The following is an 8,054-nucleotide window of genomic DNA, read 5'->3' on the forward strand; positions in this document are numbered from 1 at the left end:
GTCCCTGGTTACCTGCTAACCAGGGACACTGATCTCCAAACAGCTAACTCTCCCTGGCGCTCTGGGAGTCTCCCACTCCCGGCCGCCAAGGAGAGAAACCCCGCTGTTTCTTTTTTTTTCTTTATTCTGACACGGAGCGATGTCAGAATAGAAAGAAAAAAAAAAAATTCCCATTGGTATGCATTGCTACATTCCTATTGGCTATTTCAATTTGCAATAGCCAATAGTAAACCAGCATTGTACCCGCCCTCTGGAATGTAGCAATGCATTCCAATAGGAATTTATTTTTTTCTATTCTGACATCGCTCCGTGTCAGAATAAAGAAAAAAAAAGAAACAGGGGGGTTTCTCTCCTTGGCGGCCGGGAGGGGGAGGCTCCCAGAGCACCCGGGAGATTATTATTTTTTTGACGGCAGTAGAGCCGCCGGACAATAGGAAACTATTGGGCGGAGCTAGCTGTCACTGCTAGCTCCGCACAATAGTTTTCTATTTACTTTTTTACTATTTTTCTGTTCTGCTCGGTCCCTCTGAGAGACCGAGTAGAACAGCCGAGCCGAATGCCGCTCAGTGGCATTCGGCTATTCACTCACTGCTGTTCGGCATCTTTAAGAATATACCACACAGCAGTGAGAAGCCTGCCGGAGGTTCGGCTCAGCCGATCCAGATGTTGGATCGGCTGAGTCGAACTCCTTCTGCACTTCGGGTCGGCCGAACATGCTGAGCATGTTTGGTCGACCCGAAGCCACACGAAGCAAGCCGATGTACGGCTGAAATCAGCCGTACCAGCCTGAAGTGAATAGCCGAACACTGTTCCGCTCACTTCACTTGAGGTCGGTTGTTCACTCGGCTGCCCTCGGCAGCTTAGTGAATAGACCGGTATATGTTTTCTGGACCCTCTCAGCCCCTCTATCCGAGAGTCCTGGGCGCCAAACACACCAATCACCACAGTGACACGCCACTGTTCCTGTTACAATATATATATATACAGTATATATTATGGTCAGGTCTAAAAACTGAAATGTATGTTTTTCTCAGATAAATATTGAAATATAGTTTTTCATTTGTATACTTTTAGCTAGCAGGAGGTGCTCTGTTCTATCTTTGCATGTTTTCCAGGCTCTTGTAAGGTAACCAGGTCCATTACGCATGTGGGTGGTCCCGTTTTTCGTACCATAGGAAAAGGGGAACTTGCGCCCGGATCGGGACATACGAGCACAGGCGCGCTAATCTGGCGCACAGGAAGTGATGCAGTACCTTTGAATTGATCACATTATTTAAAGCAAGCAGAGCCTGGGCTTAGTTGCTGGATGGTCTTTCAGCTTGTCCCTGTGATCCTGTTTGTTCTGCCTGATTACTGCTCCTGTATCTTGACCCGGATTGTACCTGTCTGCTCCTGATTGCTGCCTGCCTTCTGACCTTGGAATTGTTACTGGACCTTGCCTCTGCCTCATCCCTTGTACTTCGCTGCCCGACTGGTGTGACCTCTGGCTTGTCTGACCTCGATTCTGCCTGCTGCTCTTGTACCCTGCTGTCCGCCCGGTGAGACCTCGGCTCTGCTCTATCCTATCCTGACTCTGGACTTCTGCCTGGCACGGTGTTGCCCCATCCACTGGCACTCGTGCTACTTGCTATTTCTCAGGCTCTGTTCCCATCCTCAGAGTTTGGGGGACACAAGGTGCAAGGGGAGCCTCCTTATCCAACTTCTCTCCAGCCAGGTACGTGATAGCTCATTAGATCTTCCTTTGTAAAAAGTTTATTGTTTACAGCACCCAGTAGCCCAAGATGAATGTTGTACACCGAGCGAATGAGCAAGAGAAATTACTTCTCCTCCTCGCAACCCCCTCTTCCTTTGCAAAAGGTTTATTGTTTATAGAGCACAGTAGCTCACAATGAAATTTGCACACACAGCAGAATGAGTCAGAGCAGTGACTTCTCCCCCTCCCTACATGTAGGTTAAAATTATTTCCTCAGAGGATTCAATTATAGAGTCTGAAGGTACACAGGAGCTTGGCAGCACAGTGGCTTAGTGGTTAAATTCTGCCTTGCAGCACTAGGGTGTCTCCAGATCAAATCCTGGTGAGGACACTATCTGCAAGGCATTTGCATGTTCTCCCAGTTCTTGTGTGGGGTTTCTTCCCACATTCCAAAGACATGCTGGAAAGATATACTGTATATATATATATATATATATATATAGTATACTGTATATGTAGTTTATCAAACATTGCCCAACAAAGTATTTATTTACATTTCTGCCATTCACTTATAATCATTGGGGTGAATTTATAAAAACTGGGGCAGACAAGATCTGGAGCCGTTGCCCATGGCAACCAATCAGCTTCTCTCTTCAGTTTGTTCAGTTAAGATTTGAAAATGTAAGAGAGAAGTTGATTGGTTGTGATGCACAGCTGCTCCATATTTTGTCTTCTCCAGTTTTGATAAATTCCCCTCAGAGTGTTTTGGAATAGCTCCAACTCTCTCACCTCAGTTACCCTGAACTTCCCAGCCAGTACAAGATCACAAGGGAGAGCACAATCTCCAGCAGCTGTCCATAGCTTACTAGCTACTAGCTTAGAGTAGGGAGGAGATGGGGCAGGGAGCAGGGGAGAGGGTGCCTTTGCCATTTGTTTTGCATGTTGGATTTGGTGTGGGAACGCACTGGGGGCTTTAGCTGCCATTGTGATGTGCTGGGCTTCTGGTGTCCCTGTGCCTTTAAGGAGGATACGGCTGACTCCTGGTAAACCTGCACCCAGTTCATAATTTTCTATATATGCTCCAAGATGGAGGCTCTCATAGATTAGAGCTAGGACCACAGTAGACAGATTACACTTCATCCTCTGATGTTGGGATTTCAGCACAGGTAGGGTGTGAAAAGGGCCGTATTCCCATCAAACAGCTGATCAGGTAAGTTGACGGGTTTGTATCCTGGTCCATTGAGATTCTTTCATTTTGGCTAATTTACTAAAGAGGATTTTAGAATGTTGACACAATAAAATGTATGAAGATTCACTTCAATCATCTAGTCATGTGAATAATCTGCACATGTGGATATTTAAAGAAAATATTCACACAATGTATTTTGTGAACATTCTCAGATTCTTAAGGAAATCACCCTTGTTGGCTTTGGTCTGGAACAAGTAGAGACAAGGGGCTAGATTCAAATAATCAGAAGATCAGTCAGAAAGTGATACAGCACAATGGCTCTGGTGAAGCTGCTGTCAACAAAAACAGGATGTTCCCTCAAACAAGGGCACGCAGAAGTAAAGATTTAAAGGATAACTATGAGGTGAGTGATTTTCACTCACCTCATAGTTCGAGCCGACCTGTGACAATGAGACTGTAACAGGTCGGCTCTATAGATCGGGAAGTAAGCGAACACATACCGTCGCTCGTTCACTTTCCGATCATCTCCCTGCAAAGAGCGGTGACTGTCACTCACGGCTCCCCGCAGGGATTCCCCCCCTCCCCCCTCCGCTCCCCCAGTGCCGACTGGAGGAACGGACGGGGGAGGGGGCAGGTACAGCTGGCTCTGCCTCTAGATAGGCAGAGCACACTGTCACTCACGCAGCTGGGTGGATCTCAACAGCATTGTTAGGATCCGTCCCGGCTGTGGCGATCTCGGTATATACTGAGCTTTTGGTCACGGGAGAACGTTAGAATATGTCCTCCCGTGACCCTTAAGAGAACTATGGGATAAAAAGGTTACCTCATATCTCTCTTTTAAATATATAAAGCTTCACGAGAGTATCCAGGAAGACAGTTCAAGAGTCCAAAACATTTAATAATAGACTGGTTCAAAAGCAGCCAATGCATTTTAGGGGTTTCAAGACCTCCCCTGTCTTCAGGACTTAAACTTACTGGGTAGTAATATGGACTCAAAGCTGGCACAATTAAAGGGACATTAAACCCTCAGATTTTTTAACATAAACCAATACTGTAATGTGTGCCTTACTGTAATCCATGGTTGTTTCCCTTCTCTTTGCTGCTCTTCCTTTTAAATCCTCATGTCTTCTCATGCTGGGGGAGAACTTCACTTTTCAGCTCAGGGCCTCTTCCTGTAGTGCTGGCTCAGGTTACAAGCCATACAAATCTGCATGCAAAACAGAAGTTCTGCAGAGCATGAGAAGACATGAGGATTTAAAAGTAAGAGCAGCAAACAGAAGGGAAACAACCATGGATTACAGTAAGGCACGCATTACAGTATTGTTTTATGTTAAAAAATCTGAGGGTTTAATGTCACTTTAAGTCACCAGGAATTAATTTTTTGCTGTAATGGGGTGACTGCTTAAATTTAGTTACCTTTGACTGCATTCAAGCTGGCCTTGGGCAAGCAGTCAGGGATAGTACGGTAATTCTGAAGTTCACGTGAAGTAGGGATTCTCCATCTTAAAGCAACACATTTCGTGTACCTCGAGCAGGGATTGCACCTGTATGAGGTAGAAAGAGGGGATGTGAATAGGTAGGGAGAGGAGTAGGTGAAGGAATTGAGGAAGGATTGACTTGATTTGATGTCCTATCGGCCAGATCAGGAGAAAAGGGCAGAGTCCTATTTGGGGAGCAGCGCCTGGCTTTTTGTTAAAGAGATAGAAGGTTCAGGGCAAAATCGTCCTTCAGATTAGCTGGAATCAAGATTCCCAGATACTTTGTAGCTGAGGTGACCCATTGAAATTTAAAGTTGTTTCTTAATTTTTTAAGCAGGATTTTAACCTTGTAACTCAATGCTGAGATTGTGTATACATTTAGCTTACACACACACACCTTACAAAAAGATGGTAACAGATACTGGACAGCTAGCCTCGAATCTTAAGAAGTTTCACTTCTCTTTTGAGGGGAGGTTTCTGTGGATGGAAAGACATGTTGTACACAGGAAACAAAACCACCATCCTGCGATATCACACGGTGACCACACGGAGATGCAGAAAACAAAATGTCCAGACCCGTTTTTTTTTTTTTCATTTAAAATTTTTGTTTTATTGAGCATAACAAAAGTATAGAACATACAGTGTGAACAAACATATCATATCATTTCACATCACATTGGTAAAGCACGGTGCCATCTCACTGCCAAGCAGCTATTTCACATCACCGCATAATACAATAAGGAACACGTAGCCGGTAGCGCCTGCTGAATCCGGCCTCAGGTCTAGCCAGTGAGAACAACTTGCGTAGTACTTATGACACCAGGATGATTGTGTAAAATTATCGACTGGTCAGATCAGTGACCTATGTCCAGCCGGCGATAAGTTTGACCTGTGGTAGCCAACCTGACACTAAGTACATAGACACACACATTGGGGTAACATAAACACAGAGAGACAGGGACACAAAAAGGTATAGAAGTAGAAAAGGTGAGAAACAGAAAGTAGAAAGTAGGGAATCCTCATTGGGAAGGCCCCCGAGGACTCCAGGGCAGGTCAGAAGATGCGACGGTGCGGGAGGACTCAAAGTGTCTTGTGTGGCGCATAATCTCTCAAGGTGTATTATCCCTCTTCCTAGACAGGGGGTCATAGATGATCATTATGCAACCTGTATACCAGCTATTCTTCTACGCAGGGTCATGTGTGATTTCTGCATACACTGTCCCCAAGCAGAAATGGGTCCATGGCGCCCACAGTCTAGAGAATTTGGTAATTTTGTCTTAACAAAAAAAAAGTTCTTCCATTTCAACAATGTATTTCACCTGAGTAATCCATTCGGTGAGAGATGGGGGCCTCGCATCCCTCCAGAGTCTAGGTATCAGAGATCTAGCTCCATTGATCAGATGCTTACATAGAGATTTGCGGGGACCCCCACCATCCTCCTCCTGGATATGGAGCAAGTAGCCACTCGGATAGAATGCAAGTTGTTCCCCTGTAATTTGACAGATGAGGTCATGAACCCGCCTCCAAAAAGGTTGGAGAAGGGTGCAGTCCCAAAAAATGTGGAGCATTGTACCTGGTGCCGAGTTACACCTCCAGCAGGTTTCTGGCACTGCAGGGTCAATTTTGTGAAGGAGTGCTGGGGTTTTGTACCATCGGGACAGTATTTTGAAATTGGTTTCCTGGGTGCTACAACTCACTGAACACTTGTGGGCCCCTCGCACGCTGTCCCCCACGCGTCCTCTGGGATATCTTGATCTAGCTCCCTCTCCCAGGCAACCCGCAGGGTGTCTGAGCGAGCAGGTTTGGCCTGACGAACCAAGCCATAAATCCAGGATATGAGGTGTCGAGAAGGGCCCCCGCCAAAGCATGCCCTCTCAAAGCTGGTCATGTCTCGGGCAAAGTTGCTTTATCTGGTGGGAGAAGGGAGGTAGTGTCTCGCTTGAAAATATATCCACCAAGGGAGCTGTCCTGTCTTGGAGAGAGGAGCCAGATCTTCTCTGTTGAGGAAGCGTTTACGTTTCAAGAACGCATGGGCTACCAGCGCTGCAGAGGGAGCCCAGTGGGAGCGAAAATCTGGTGTGCAGCCGGGGACGAAGTCCGGATTATGGGCCAGGGGTGTCATGGGGCTGTCAAGAGTCGTAAGAATGCCCCGTTGTCGTTGGGTGGAGAATTCCGTCAAAGTAGCTCCGATTAAAGGATGGGTGGTCAAGTGTCCGGGAATGTTTCGTGGTGGAAGCCATGTCAAATTCGTCAGGGGGTGTGTCTTTTCCCATTGCGTCTCCATGGTGACCCACGTTTAGGGGGGGAGTTGACATGCCAATCGATGATTCGGCAGAGGTGGGCGGCTAAATAGTATCTCGGTATGTCTGGCACGTCAAGGCCTCCATGAATTTTGGGGGCTTTCAACAATGACCACGCTATTCTCGGATGTTTGTCCAGCCAGATGAATCGTTTAAATGTCGCCTCCAGGGTGTTTAGGTAAAGTTTGGGTAGCTTGATGGGAATTGCTTGGAACAGGTACAGAAGTCTCTGGAGGACATTAATTTTGATTAGGGCAGCCCTGCCAAACCAAGAGCATGTTAAGGCTCGCCATCGGTGAAGATCCTGGGTGATGGTCTGAATCATAGGCACATAATTCAGGTTGTATAGCTCCAATGATGAAGCCAGTAAGTAGATGCCCAGGTATTTAACCGCTGGGGGAGCCCAATGATAGGAAAACGTATTCCTCAGCTCCAGAGCATCCCCAGGAGGTAAACCGAGGGTCATAGCTTCTGATGTAGTGTAGTTGATAGAAAGGTTGGACATTGTACCATATTCCAGGAACATGGAATGCAGCCTCTGCAGGGACGTCGTGGGGTCAGTCAGAAAAAACAGCATGTCGTCTGCATAAGCTGCTACCTTATGTTCGCAGTCACCTATGCGTACTCCGTGTATCTGGGGGTCGGATTGAATCAGTCTGAGGAAGGGTTCCAGCGTCAGTATAAAAATGGTGGGCGACAGGGGGCAACCCTGTCGTGTTCCATTTGTGATGTGGAATGGCTGGGATAGGCATCATATTGTGCGGACTCTAGCCCAAGATAGGGAATAGACCGCACGGATCCAGTCCAGCATTCTGCGGCCTAGGCCGACATTGTGCAGGACCGCTAGCATGAAGTCCCAGTCGACCCTGTCGAAGGTAGGAGACGTATCCGTTGCCTCTGGCTATAGGGGCCAGATGCAAGGCGTCACTCCAGGGGGGGTGGTCGAGCAAGGGGGAGGGTAGGAGTCTGACCAAACAGATAAGACGGTGGGTAGGGTGCAGACCACTAACCCATATAAAATTACTCCAACAACAACAAAGGTATGGTCTGGCCATTACCCAAAACCCAACAAGGGATGTTTTGAGATTCGGTCGCAGACATGTAAGGTGGAGCGATGGCGCCCGTCTGCCCCGGAAGCCTCTTGACCGAGTCAGGAGATGAGGCCCTGGGGACCGCCGATCCCGAGGGAACCGTCGGTCCCCAGCGCCCCCCCCGTAACCATATCGGTGACCCATGGGCTTAATCATGAGGCAGAATATGAAACATATGGCAGCAATATACAGGACGTTAGACTGCAAACAGTTCGGGGAAGAAAAAACTAAAACAAAAAAAAAAACAGGTGCAAATGCCAAAACAGTGTGGTGGGCCTTCAAACCTGTGGTAGTAGTGGATGG

Source organism: Nanorana parkeri, unplaced genomic scaffold (assembly GCF_000935625.1).
Source record: "Nanorana parkeri isolate BGI_ZX_2015 unplaced genomic scaffold, ASM93562v1 scaffold2615, whole genome shotgun sequence".
NCBI classification, from domain to species: domain Eukaryota; kingdom Metazoa; phylum Chordata; class Amphibia; order Anura; family Dicroglossidae; genus Nanorana; species Nanorana parkeri.